The 14,743-nt window shown below is 46.0% G+C and overlaps 1 protein-coding gene across 3 annotated transcripts in view; it reads left to right on the top strand.

The window, feature by feature from the left end:
- The first annotated feature begins 632 nt into the window (after positions 1-632).
- The window catches only part of FAT1 (FAT atypical cadherin 1), a 125,133-nt gene continuing 111,022 nt past the window's right edge, over positions 633-14,743 (top strand). For 2 of the 3 annotated variants that reach the window (XM_032838150.1, XM_032838153.1), the window contains exon 1: positions 633-1,012. The gene's annotated coding sequence lies outside the window, so the exon portion shown is untranslated. Of the gene's footprint in view, positions 1,013-3,554; positions 3,739-14,743 lie in introns of those variants that run through there. The other variant, XM_032838151.1, reaches the window with a different exon arrangement.

Genomic DNA, 14,743 nt, shown 5'->3' on the forward strand with positions numbered 1-14,743 from the left:
TGGCTCCTCCTCCATCTCTTCCCCACACCCCTCGGAACCTTCTACGTTTCGGAGTACCGTGTAAAAACGTAGGCGCGTTTGGAAAGCATTTGAAAATTAAAATAAGGCTCTGTGATTTTCAACACAAAGACCACAAACAGCGCTAGAGCACAAGAATTATTTAAAATACATCACATCCAGAAGTTGGAGGGCTACAAAGTACAAGTCGTCCAGGCCAGTCTGCAGAGACTGTGCTTGCTTCCGCCCTGCAAAAACTCGGCAGGCGACACGTCGCGACGAATTTCAGCTGCAGAAGAGGAAGAGCATCACCTGCAGTTCGACGCGTGGGAAAACGCTGTGGGAGGGGGCCTTGCAAGAAAGAACACCAGAGAGGTGCGCGCCGCGGGGCTCCAGGGCCGCTCGGGTGTTGAGTGCGAAGAAAGCCAGCGCTCGGCGGAGCTGGGGAGACGCCGCACGGTGGAGAGGGATACGCGCCTTTGGGTACACAGCTCTGCGGCAGGGGAGGCCGCCCCAGCCCGGTGCACGCTCGTAGCTACTGTCGGGGAGGCGGACCCCGCAGGAGAATCCCATCCGCGCCGCGGGGCGGGGGGCTAGGCGGGGCGCTGACGTCACCTCCCCTCCCCCACCTTCTCCAAGAGGGAGGGAGTGGGGGAAAAGGCAGTGATCCGCCGCAGTTCTCGGCCGCAACTCCTAAACCCGGGCGGCTTGCTGCCTGGACATGTCCTGACAAACTTGGCTTCTCCTCGGCCCTATTCCGTAGCCCTCGCTCACTCTCATTTCGCCTCCTCTTAGTGCTCAACTTTCCACCCAGGACGGGAGCCTCCGGAGATGTGGCCACCTGGGTCCCGGCAGCGCGGGCGGATCGCACTCTCGTTAGGGACATGCTGAAGATCGGAGGGAGGCAAAGTTGGTACTTCAGATACGGCTTTTAACAAATACCCAAATTGCGTGGGGATTACGGAGCTGCCGAGGACTTTAAAGCCAGCACCCAAGGACTCGAGCGGCTGGACTGGTGAGTTCTTCGTTTAGTGTAAGCCTTTTGTATTTAAGTTTAAAACGTAAATGAAATTACGTGGGGTGTTTGGCCCTTTGCTAGTGCACGGAAGCGTGTGCATCCTACAGGCTCTCTTCTTAGCGAGCTGCACACCCCTCTGGTTGTACATGGCTCGGGAATGGAAAGATCAGTCTGCACAGGTTTTGGAATTCATAAAATACATGCATAGCACTGTTCAAAAGAACTTGAAAAGCTATACTGTTTGTGCATTATTTTGAATATAACTTATTATAGAAATGGTGCCCAGGGAGGGCGCAACTTGGGGCCGCGCTATCTGCAGTGGCGCAGCGCCCTCTAGTCTGGGCACCCGGCAAGGCGCGCGATCCCTGGTGGGTTCCGCGCGGACCGAGAACTTGGACCTGCCGGGCGCTCCAGGGACTTGGGCGTGAGCTCCCAGCCTTCACTCACCATCCGCCCCGGCCCGTTCGCTATCAAATTTTCAAATACTAGCTTGGGTGGACTGGTTGGAGAGGCCGTACGGGAGGAAAGCGTTTTTGTTTGTTTTTTTTTTTTTCCTGGAACCGTCCCCTATTCCCCTAATTTCCAAAAGCCTTTGGGGACAGGGTTAGAGAGGGCCAACGACCGAAAGGACAAAGGTGGAGCTTGAACTACATTTTTCTTTCTTGTGAAGGTAATTCGATGGTGGCAAAGAGGCATCTCTATTTCGTTAGGGCTAAAAGAGCAGAAAAACGCGGCAGCGCCAGGGTCTGAAATCTCCATCTCTGGCTCTCGGCTGTTCCTGTGGCGAAAAAGTGCAACTTCTTCCAGGCAGTTAGGTTTCGCAGTGAGCCTGGAAAATCGGGATTCCCAAGCAGATGTTTTTAGCTCGAGTGAGGGTTTTTACTTACTAATGAATGGTAGTTTTTTTCAGGAGTTCTTTTGTGCCATTTAAGACATCTTGTGATTTTATGTTACGGGTTGATGTCTTTTTACTTACTATTCTTTACCTTCCAATTCTACCTTCCTCCGCCAACAAACTGTTGGCGTTCTTGTGTGACTGATTTGTTGAGAGTTAGAATTCAGCAAGGGGCGCAAGCCGGTAGAGCTTGGAGATCAGGTCACCTATTTTCTACGTGTTCGAAGTATAAAATTGACCTGTAACTCCAGGAGCACTTTGCGCATTTATGGCCATGGCCAAGGGTTTGGAGGATGGTGTTTTCTGGGTGTGTGGATTTATGTGTATTCCAAATAATGCGCAGGGAATACGCCACATACTCTTAGTACTACGGTTCAGCACATTCATTCTGCAGGCATTATCTTTTCCTTCCCAGCCATAACCTGCTGCACACCTTTATTTTTACAAGCACATTCTTTGGGATGGTTTAAAAAGAGACTGCATTAACTTTGAACCAAGGAATTTCTCTCTTTAACCCTAGACTCACCCGCCCGCATCTGCCTCGCAGCTCCCCCAGCAGCCCCCTCCACCGGTTCCGGGGAAATCAGATCTCTTTGTCTTCACAGTGTTAAATGTTCGAGTCCCACAAACTTTCCGAGGTCATGTCCGCCCTCTTCTCTGGGCTGTTTTCCAATGCCCAGGGGCACCCCGGGCTTCGGCCGAGGCTCAGCTATGCGGAGTCTGCGTCTGGAGATTTGCCGGCGCTGAGGATGGGCCCACAGTCCCCGGACCCCGGACTGCTCGCTCGGGCGTGGGTTGGAGGGGGGCTTCCCCGAGTGGGGCGTCCAGCTCCCGGGGCTTCCCCTTCTCCCTAGGGAACTTGTAGTTCCACGTTAGAATGGGTTCACAGTTTGTGCGGCTGGGAAAGCGCACGAGGCGACACAGCAGCCTTTTGTCCCGCAGACGTGGGAGTGTGGGGTGTCTGCCGGAAGAGGCCGGCGTTGGGGTTCGTAACCCGGGTCGGGGAGGTTATTTAACTAGCTCTGCACCATGAAGTGGCGGAGGAAGCGCTTTCATTTTCCCTGGATCTTCGTGTAGACCGAAGAAGGAAGTAGATCCGATCCGACTGCATTCCTTTTTGAGACCTTTTGGAAGATTTTATTCCACCGAGCAATTGTAGACCCAGAACAGAGGCTTTCAAATGCAGATTTAGGAATTCTCCGAAGGTTCTAGAGAATCTAAAGGGAGTCGGGGGAAGCCTTATTAGCCTTAGCTGCCCCCCCCCCCTTTTAAAGCTAAACTGTCCCCTTTCCTAGCAGGAAATATTCCATACTAATTCCCTGCACAAATCTGTGTACTAGCCGTAACTAACGGCAGCACTACAGCAAGCCCCACACCGTTTCTCGGAGTGTCGCAAGAGCACCCTGGGCACTCGCTTGTCTCCTCGGAGTGAGCCGCTCTAGCGGCAGGGGATCACTGACCCGCGGCGGGGAGTCGCTGCCCGGGACCCGCGAGCTCAGAGTCTGGCCGCCAGGGAAAGTCAGATCGAGTTTCCGCGCGGGAGAAACGAGCGCCGGCACTCGCGGGCGTGGCTGCGGGCGGAGGGATATATTCCGCGCCGGGCGCGTGAGGTGCCGGTGCCGAGCAGAGCGGCCGCGCAGCGGGTACGCGGACGGCGAGCAGCGGCCTCGGAGCGGGGCGCGCGGGGAGCGAGGGAGGGCCGCCGCCACTATGCGGACCCGCCCGCCCAGTGAAGCCCCCGGAGGACCCGGCCCCCGCTCGGGGGCGCGCTGAGGCGACGAGGCGCGCGTCCCCGAGAGTGCCGCCGCCACTTGGGGCCAAGTTTGCTGTAAGTTTGATAGAAACGAAGTTGGGGCTGGAGGGCCGGGTGAACGGGGGGCGCAGCGAGGCGCCGGGGCTGCCGGTGCGCGGCCGGGGCGGAGCCGTCTGCGCCCAGGAGGCATGCAACTTGCTGCTTCGGGGTGGCGGACTTTAGGTTCCCTGGGTGCTTCTCCCTCGCTGTCCAGCCCAGGACGGCGCTCGGGCCGGTGCTCTAGGAGATGGGATGAAAGCAAGCTCCGCGGGAAGGTGGTACAGTGCCGCGGCGCCTGCCGGCTTGGAAAGTTCGGGACGGGCTCGGGATTCCGGCGGCGGGGAGGACGTGGGGGCGGAGGGTGGGAGGGGGATAATTTGCAACGTGCGCCGAATGGTAATTACCTACCCAAGTGCCGCTGCGAGCCGGCTGCGGGCTGTGGCGGCGGCGGCCCGGGGCTGCGCGGGTCCGGTGCTGGAGCCATTGCTGGAAATCAAAGCGGCGGCCGCGGCGCGGGGCTACCGGGCGGCGGGAGGACGAGGACTTCCGCTGCACCCTGGAGCTCGGAAACTTCTCCGTCGCGCCCCGCGCGCTCTCCCCGGTAACTCTCGTGCCTGCTAATGGCTTAACTGATCTCGCCCCTAGGTTAATTCTTCCAATTTCTGAGAGTCCCGGCGTAGGTGAGATGAAAGGAGAGGCCGGTAGCCAAAGAGATGGGATCTTTGAAATGGAGTCCCGGAGTTCTCTCAGATGTTTTGTGCCCCGAGGGATCGCTGCCCTGAGGGTTAAGTACTAACTGGTTAAATGTAGATAGAATAGGTGCGATTGGTTAACTTGCGGAGGCTAAAGCTTTGCAAAAGTGTGCTGCTTCTTAGTTTGGTTTTTTTTTTCCCCCAGGAGAGAAACTTGTAAGGTTTTTTTTGTTTTGTTTTGTTTTGTTTTGTTTTTAAGAAGGGATTCTCATTCTTCACTGCTTTCTCTTACTCGCAGTGCTTTCTTCTAGGAAGCTAACTTTTTGTTGTCTCCGGGAGATTTTTTGTTCCCAGTGATGTGAGTTGCAGAGCTTTAAAAACAAGGACGCAATTGTATGCTTTAGGAAAGTAAACTCGAACATTTTTTATGCACTTAAGCTTTTTTTTTTTTTTTTTTTTGCATGTGTTTGAACTACGGTTTAAGTGGCTTTTGTTAAACCACTCTGGTGCTTGGTAGAGTGGATTTTATTTTCCTTTTTTATTAGATATTTACAGTGAATATTAAAATCGGAAAAAATGTAAAAGGCAAATGATCTTCGTTTGTTTATCTTTAATAAAGGCAGCTTCTTAAGGCTTGGTCCGTTCAGACATGGGTTCCATAGTTGGAGATATCTGCACGTGTTAAAACTAGGTTATGGTAGTATTTTTTCCAATTTTTAGAGTTGTGGTTGTTACAAAATGTGTTTCTGCGGTTGTATAGGTTAATATACATGAAATATATTTGGCTTTATCTTTGGGTTTTAAAAGAACGGCTCTGGTTCCACAACTAGAATTATTATTCCTCTGTCCTTATTGTACTATCAAACCTTAAGATGGATTTAAAAATATTTAAAGTATTGCATAATTTTTAAAAAAACAGTTGACATAACTCTAATTAAGCTAAACATGGCATTTAACAAGCTCAGAGTAAGGTTTGACTTGAATAAAGTATGCATTTGTGTACCCATTTCTTTAAAAAGGAACATCTTAAATGAACCACATTCTTTTGTGACTCTGAGCAGAAGCAGGATTGTTAGAGGACTTAATAAAAGCATTCAGGCCACCTGTATATTCCTTGTATCTTTTAATTAGTCACTAGAAGTTCCCCCAGTGGATTATCATCCTGTTAATAGATCATTTAATCCATGTTGTGGACAGGTGCCAAAGGGGAATCTGAAAATTATGTGTAAACTAATACAGTTTTCCATCCCCTGCTCCCCTGCCTCTCTTGTGTATCTCTGTAGACTTAGCTTTTGAGCCACCGCTGAAGCAGTTATTTCTTTGAATGTTAGAGGTGAAAGGGATCTTACCTGTCATTTAACCTCACTGTCAAGTCTGCCACCACCTGTTTTCCACCCCAGTTTGGCTGATTTTACATAGATTCAGTAAACTGAATCAAATTAGTGCATTATTGTTGCATTAAATGTTGTCTCAGTGGCCTAATTTGTGGCCTAAAGGACCTGACTTAATAGCAGGAAGCCATAAGGCTAGGTGTCTGTTTAATCTTTATGAGTGGGAAATTGCAGTAGGTAAGCTTTCTTTTGACCAATTGTATAAATGATGAAGCCAAACTTTTTTTTTGTCTCACTTAATTGGTCAATTTGCAAGTGTTAGTTTATCCTTAGGCACTGAAAAGGAGTTTTTGAAATGAGTGATCCAGGCTATTCGTTTAAGATCTTTACATTGCTATTTTGTCTTCTGATTTCAAATGTAGTCCATCAGAGGAAGAATCTATATATTTCACATTTTAAACTTTAAGGAAAAAAAACTTACCTTTCTTTAAGTTCCAGATTTAAATATATTCCCCTAATTCTTGTTTAATCCCAAAGGTTTATTTTATGTGTGGATATATATCTATAGTTCAGTGTCTCTTTGTGAACTATTTAGGAAAATGAGGCAGAATTGAAGCCTTACCCTTCATAGACTATTCAAGCAGAGAGCTTTAGGATAAGCTCTGCATCGCAGAAACTGATCTGGCATCTGCTATAGCAGGTTTGGAAGCATTCTGAGGTGGGTGGTGACCTCTTTCTCAGCTGCTAGAAATCAGAGCCATCTCTAGGGCAGCCATCTGCACTGTTGTTACTGGCCTGGTGGTGGTTGCACCAGGATTTTCAGAAGGATGGATGTGCTTTTTCCCATGTTATCCCTCCTTTCCTTCCGTCCCCTACTTGACCCCTGCCTCCCAGTCTCCATGCATTCATGAACTCAGCAACTGCGGATCTCCTCTTTGCCAAACACTGGGCCAGACACAGGATACAGGGTGAACAGATCACATTTTCTGCCCTCACAGAGCTTACAGTCCTGTGGGGGAGAAGGACAAATAAGCAGTTGGTTATATCCACTGTGATAAAAACACGGTAGTTCATCCGAGCATCTTGGTGAGCTGGGCAGGGATGGAGAGGTTGATATTAGGGTGAGTTCTGGGGGAAGAGTGAATCAGAAGGGAATAATGCAAGGACCCTAAATGACATGTGCAAAGCAGATCTTAGAAACCCTAGTTGTGACATGATTTGTTATTGTTAGGAAAAGGGTTGGTGGATTATAGATGTCTCTTCGATTCTGTTTTTATATGACTTATGACTTATACTTTTTTTTTTTTTCTTTTTTTTGGCACAAGGAGAAAATAGAAAATCCATGACTTGGGCTTACGTTGTTTTATAGACAGGAGGGATAGTTTTTTTATGGGGCAGGCGTTAAAAGGGAAGGAAAGAAAGAAATGTAGAAGACAGGTGACAATAACTAAATGTGAGGAATAAAGGGCAGAAAAAAACAATGATTAGCTTATCTTTTATATAAGAAGGTGGGGTGGAGATTTTTTAAGTTTAGAACCCTCACCACCAGGTGGTGTCATGTGCTCTGGACAGCTTGGTTATTCCCAACCTATAGGAAGTATGACTTTTTGGTTTGAAATAGAAAGTAAGCTAATTAGAGATTCAATTAGTAAAGTAGGTAGAAGTAAAATTATCAGAGGTCTTTAATACGAGGCTAAGAAGAATATACTTAATAAGCAGGCTAAGGGGAAACACTGAGTATTCGCCAACTAGGGACTAATGTCGCAAAGAAGTTTTTGTGAGAGTGTGGTTGATAGGCCAAATAGTGTGGGGGCCAGAAAGTCGGACTACTGGGAAGCTAGGAAATGCTGTGCCTGAGCAACTACAAGAACTAGGAGGCAGCACCAGAAATAGGGAACAATTTTCAGAAATTGAGGGGGGATCGTCCAGTCTCGATAACTTTAGATAGAAAGGTTTGGTAGTTAGAAATAAAAGGAGTGTGTGAGTGAGAGAGAGAGAAAGAAAGAGAGCACCTGAGCGAGACAGAGGGAAGTGGTGGGGGCAGGGTGAGGAGGAGAGAAGTGTCTCCCTGGAGGGAGGAGGCTGTAAAGATTTTAGTACAGTCTCTAGCTTTGCGAATAAAGAAATGGAATCCAAGGATTAGGTAACTTCCTTCAACCCACAGAGTTGGTTAGGGACGAAGCCTGGGCAAGATCACAGTTTTTATGTCTAACAGCCCATTTTTTCTTACTTGATTTCTTAGGTTGCAAGCCTGAGTGATCTGTGGTTTGGGAAGTGGGGAAACTCTTCACTGGCGTAGAAATAGTGCAGTGGAATAATAGAGTGCAATGGCTGGTGTTTTGCAATTGGGAGTGGGTGAAAGGCTGGGTCCCCACAGGTCTGATGGTATCTCGGGAAGGTGTTCCCGCTCTTAAGGGAGGTAAGGCTGGAATGTGGGATTCCAAAGTGAGGTAGTGGGTGAGGTCTTTGAGGATGATACCTTGTGCCAGCAGTCGGAAGGACAAGTTTATAATGACAAACTTGAAGGCAAAAGAGTGTTGAAGAGAATCAGGACAACTTAGTGTCATTCATCGTTCACGTGTTGTGCTGTGGATTGCCATGTTTTAGGTAGTCTGTGATGCATAAAGGACACAACGGTATTGGGGAGGGTGTGAGTAGTGTGACCTTGAGTCAGGGAGTGCTGAGAAAAGGGCATCTGATTTGCCATTGGCTTGTGACACCAGGAGAAGCTGTTTGTGAGGCCCTGGAGAGCATTGAGGGGGAGAAATGGTCTTCTTTACAGGAGACAGAGGTCAAGGTAGCCCAGAGCCGGTTCAGTTTTAGAACTTCCTCTGAACAAGAAAGTGAAATCTAAGGTGTGAGTTTGAAGGAGGGGAAGGTTTGAATGAAGTTTATTTTCCAGAAGGGACGAAGGGGTGTGTGTGTGTACACAGAGGGGCCTTTTGAGAACGGCACTTATTTGAGTGTGATGCTTGAGAGGGAGTGATAATTTAGAGAGGAGCTTCAGAAAAGGCAGAATGTTTTGGCCTCACAGGGTGTCTTTATTTGTAGCTGGGGTGGATCCCATCTTTGCTAAGAGGTGGGAAGAAGGGAGAATAGGGGAGGAGAGCATTTTAAGGAGAAGAAGAGGAGGGACTCTCCCCCGCAATCTTTGCATTTTCTTACCATACAGGGAACTATTCACATTCCTGATCTATTTAGTGAAATACCTGTACGTACATCTGAAAATAACTCTAATTATAATTTGGCCAGTAGTAAAACTTTACTAATTTGGGAGTAAAGGAAGTGGCCAGTGTTAATTACTGGCTACCCTGCCAACGTGTCATTTAAGTGATTTCTGTTTGCAGAAAAAAAATACATTAGGTGAAATGATCTTAAATCACAGGGGGTAAACTGTGTTTATGGAGCCTCTCTGAGCAACGTTTGCCCTGGAGCGTGGGTGAGGAGAAAGTGGTTGGAGGTGAGTAACAGGTAGTGGTCACGTCTTGTCTGTAAAAAGAGGAGAGAAGTGAAGAGCGAGGCATCTCTAGCACAGCCAGAAATGTGTATGCCGCTGGCGTTCTCCTGGCTTCTTTTTATGTCACAGTAGCTAGGAACAGCCAGAGACCATCCTCTTGAGATACCCGCAGACATGACTTATAGATCTTATAGATTCATATAGGAGATAAATCACATAGCAGATTTTATATGGAAGCTACTTAAACATTAGGAGGTCTCTAACTTTCTTAAGGTTTTAACTCCTGAAGAAGAGTTCTGAGGTGCTGAGGGGAGAGATGTGGAGTTCTCAGCTGTCAGTATTAGTAGTTTGGAGACTGCTCAGAGGTAGACTGGAATCACTTGTTGATCGTTTGAAGGAAGTATCTAAGTCATGTCTTTGCGAGAGTAATCAGGCTTATTGCAGCTCCAATCAGAACTAACAACATGCAGAATTACCAGAAGCAGTTAAGTGATACATACCGAGCCTAAGGCTGCTCTTCAGTTCTGCATCATAGCTGGGCCCTCCACTCCCATTTTTACTGACAGATGCCTTAACAAGGCTTAAAAAAAATCTGGTATGCACCTAGAAAATAAAGAGACCCACCCATTAATTTTTTCAGTGTAACAATAAAAACTTTTAAGAGTCCTGTTCATGGCTATTATAATTTATTAGGAAAATTATTTTTTTTCTCTTGTCTATGTTATGAAGCTGCGAATTGGTCATAGCTGTATTAACAGACTTCCTTAGTAGGATGCAGTCTTTTTTCTGGCTCTTATTGAATGATTTTAGAGGCCATTAAACGTTTATTTAATATACTATATTTTTAAAAAACAAGAGTCAGTTACATTTCATGTTTTCTTTGACATCTTTGTGACATATTTCTTTGAAAAGGTAGGTATCTTCCCTGCAGTTTAGACATCATCAAAAATACTTTTAAAAATGTGACACTATTCAAACTGAGCATTAAGCTCTGAATTTCCGTAATAAGTTCAACTCCAGTGACGCTCTTACTGCTGCTGATACAAAATGGGAGTGTGTGGGAGAGAGCACGGGGAGGGAGAACACAGAGTTCTTCGTGTCAATATTTTTGTGTATTTTTGTCACCACGCGTGGAATTGATACTGTCTCCCTATGGCGTGGAGGACTAACAGGCTATTAAGAATTGGGACCTCTAAATAATAAATGTACAGCATTTTATAGAATTTATGCATGTGTAATGCTGCAGCCCACCTAATCCTGTCTCAGGAGCTCACGAAACAGGCCTGAATCTTCAGCTTAGACCTAAGTATTTGAATTGATGCAGTTATGGTCTCAGCGCCCAGGCCGTGTTCTGTTTTGTGAAGAATGTGAGGTCACAGTCATTGACTCGGAATACTTGACGTGAAGGTCTCCTGAATGAAGAAATATGAGCATGTTAATATCTGATTTCTACTAGAAGAATTATCTTTCTCTCATTTATGGATTTCCAGAAATCTGTGCTAAAGATTTTTCAGCTGTGGACCTGAGGTCCTTTTCCGTAAGGGCTGAACTGAGCATACACGCTTGGTTTTCACTTTGGAAAATGCATAGCAGAACTAACTTACTGTGAGTTCAAGGAGTATGATCACCTTCCAAATACCAAAATATAGTTTTCAGCTAAAATCATTGTAGTTTTCATGAGCCTGAACTCTAGGTAATGTACTTTTCAGTTGAAATGATACTAGTATCTTTATGGGTTTTTTTTCTTTTCCCCTTCAACCTTATGATTTGTTTGGCGCAGAGGAACGGCCACCATTTCTTGGGTCGTGGCATTTTATAGCAGAACCTGAGTTCACGGTTCTGGGTTATGTTATTAAAGGTTAACAGTAAGTAGGAGTATTAAAAATGGATTTTTTCTTCTCCTGATCCAAAGGATTGCCTTTAACGATTGATTGTAATCACAGCGGCATGCTGTCAGCCAGGTCTGCCAGAGTCGGTTCCGGGGTGGAAAGGTTTCTGTGATGGGTGTGGTCCGTCAGGTGTCCTCGGCTTTGAGGTGTCCCTGAGGAGAGCTGGTGGGTGGGTTGAGGAAGGTGGTCCAGGGTCTGGAAAGGGGCTGTGAGAGTGGAGTGGTGCGGGCAGAGCGCGAGTGGCTGAGCTGCAGTGGAGGGAGGACAGAATCAGTGAAGTGATGTGTTGGGTCTCGCCTTGGGTGGGGGTTACTGGCTGAGAAGGCATCTGGGGTCAGGCAGCAGCGTGGGGCCAGCCAGTGTTTATGGGTCATTTCCAAGTTGTGATGTTGGGCTTCAGCTCTTCAGAGATTGTTGGACCTGTCCTGTTTTTACCGTGCCACCGTTTCCTGCTTCTACGTCAGTGACAGTGGCCCGTCTCCTGAGCTGGTTCTTCTCCTCCTCTGTCCTCCACATCTTGGGGAGCATCAGGGCTTGGTTTTCTTTGCTTCCCCATCTGTGCTCTCTCCTTGGGTGATCTGCTTCAGTTTTTGGTTTTAAATAGCATCTTCTGTATTTTCAGGCAACTCTCAAATTTTTGTCTCCAGGCTGGACCTCTCCCACACATCTCCCTGCCCACTTGAAATCATTAGTTGGGTGACAGTGGGCATTTCCACTTTAACTTCCCAAGACTGAACTCCTGTTCTTAATCACTAGATCCCGTTCCTCTCGGAGTGCCTGGCAGCTCCTTTCTGCATGCTCAGCACCCAGTCCTTGGAATCTTGGTACCTGTCTCCTTTGTCCCCTCTCTCTCCTCTTGCTCCCTCCACTCCCCCCACACCCTGCCCCTCCTATTCATCCAGAATTTAACTGCTGCTCCCCACCTCCAGTATTAGCATTTCTAGGCTAAGCCACCAAGGCCTGTCACTTTTTTAGTGCAGTAGTTTTCTAACTGGCTAATAACAGTGTATCAGTACTAGTTCACTAGTTGTGACTAGTGTACCATAATAATGTGAGATGTTAACAATAGGGGAAACTATCTTCGTAAATTTTCTGCAAATCTAAAAATGCTTCTAAAATTAAAAATTTATAGAAAAAAAAAAATCTCCCTTACTGCCCAACCCCCAACCAGTGTGCCTCAGTCTCAGTGGTCTCTCCTGTTTCTCTAACTCCTGCTTCTCTGCTGGAGGTGATTTGGGGCCCCAAGGAACATTGGCAGTGTCTAGAAACTTTTTTCGGATGAGGAGGTGTGGAGTGAGATGGATGAGATCCAACAGCCTTTTAGTCGGGTAGAGACCAGGATAATGCTAAACATCCTAACATGCATCCTGGGCCTTTCGAATTTAGGGTTTTCTCTTTCCCTTCAGGTTCCTGACCACAGTTGCTTGCCCCTCTTTGTTTTCCTGCTTACTGCCTCCTCATCAGCATGTGATACACTCTCTGCTTGTTTCTCACCAGGAAACGTGTCTTCCATGAGGCTTTGTGGCCAGTTTGGCTCACTTTTGTATCCCCAGCATCTAGAACTACTCCTAGCCCATAGCACGTGTTCATTACATAGTTGCTGAATGAATCAAATAATTGGGTGAGGGGAATGAATGATTAATACAGATACCATGGACCTGTGCTAAAAAATTCAGGTAGAAGAGTGAAAGTGGAGCGTGAACATTCCCCCTCAGCTGCCCATTCTCCAGAAGTTACCACTGTTGACAGTTTATTTTTTATCCGTCCAGAATTTTTCTGTTCATTTTTCAGCGCATTCATGTCTTACGCACACAATTCATCTCCTGTCCCTTTTTACAAACATAATTGGGGTCAGTTTCATTTTGCCAGTTAACATATCTGGATGGTCTCTACAGAGCAACATGTAGAGTGCTGTCTTATTCCTTTTAGTGGCTGTATAATATTTTATATGTAGAATATAGCAAAAACAATTGTTTACAGTAGAATCCTGGCATAATACCCTGTTGTAAAGTAGATAGCAGTAATAGATCTCATATAACAAAAGACAGTGCTTGTTAAACATCAGCTTTTTAAGTGTTTTCAAAAGCATTTTCTATACATATATTTATATACACATATATACACGTACACACACATAAAATTCCTAGTTTGTAAATGCCTCAGGATCAGGAAATGACCTTTAGTTCCACGTACTTTACATGATAGCAGATTCCCAATACCTGTAGATTAAGTTGAAGTTTTCCCTTGTTTTGATAAAATCATTGGATCATTACGTAATTAAAATTTCCCTGGATATTAGAACTGTTGACCAGTTGAAGAGATTGGGGAGAAAATCGTTTTCATACTTTGTTTAAATGATGATTGTTCTCCTGGAAGCTAAAAATCTATGTAATCTCCTGACTTTATTGGCCGAGGATATGGCAGGATAGCTAAGGAACAAGGTAGGGTGCCCAGCCGCAGCGTAATTCCGTATCCGTGAAGCTTCTTACTCCTTTGCGCGTATCAGGGCTTCTTTTTTTCCTCCTCCTAAAATGACTAATGGGGCAAAGTTGGCAGTGGTGCAGTTAAGATACTGTAAATTAATGGCGCTGTGCTAATTTCAGCTGGCCTTTGATCCCGCACTCCAGTCCGCTGCTGCTTTCACGTTTGGGTGGGGCTCCCATTCAGTGAGTCTTCATCTGAGAGTTACTTTGCCAAGGTGCAGTCTTGCCCTCCACTGAGTCCTGGGATGTTTTGTGAGGCTCTCTTGATTTGCACGGTGAATTTGTTGGCATGTAGAGGAGCAGTCGGTCTGAAAATAATTGTTCTGCTCACCCAGTAGGCCAGCCCAGTGGCCTTCCTGCCTTCCTGCGTTAAAGGCAGTCCTGTCTCAAATGCCCCCTTGCCTTCCATCTCACTCTCTGACCTTCCTACAGCGCCCGCCTTCTTGCCGCCTTGATCGGGCCCTCTCCATGTGTTTAGCTTAGAAGCTTTAGCTGTGTGCGTATGTGCATGTCTTGTTTTCAGTAGTGAACACGGGTCGTTGACAGCAGTGGTGAGAACACATTGACGTGGTTGGTGAAATTTGCTTTGCTGACTTAGGAAAAGTTCTCTTTGACATTAAGCTACTGGTTTCCCATTTGTAAGTGGACTCTTTTTTTGACTCATGTTGTTTTAAAAGTGACCTCAGTATCAAAATGATGTAATTATTTTATAATTATTTTAATACCCTTAAGTAGTTATGTAGTGCTAAGCAAGACAATAAACCCTTAAATTTTGTAGGGAGTGAAGTTAATTACTCTTATAAAGAAATAATTTCAGGATAAATTTTGAAAGGAGATTACATTATGTCATTATGGGAGGTCATAGGAAACCACCTTTTAGAGTTTTTGTCCTAAATTAATTGTTCAAAGCTTCTTGAGCTTAGGGTACTATAGTGGCATTAAATTTGTGAGGTTTGGGGCATTAAATTTATTGTGTATGAGTAAACCTAAAAAATGTTTGATGTCTCCCTTTGTTAACAATTTGTCTTGAAGATTTAAATATCAGAATACAACTTAGTTGTTAATAGTTGGCAGTCTTTGACGCGCCTTACGATTCTTTAACTTGAATCTAAGAATGAGAAAAAGATTCTCCTAAACCTAGTAATTCCAGACATGTTAGAGGTAATTGATACCTGGAAAACAGGGAAAA

This window comes from Lontra canadensis, unplaced genomic scaffold (assembly GCF_010015895.1).
Source record: "Lontra canadensis isolate GAN:19392208 unplaced genomic scaffold, GSC_riverotter_1.0 scaffold102, whole genome shotgun sequence".
Classification (NCBI taxonomy): Eukaryota; Metazoa; Chordata; class Mammalia; order Carnivora; family Mustelidae; genus Lontra; species Lontra canadensis.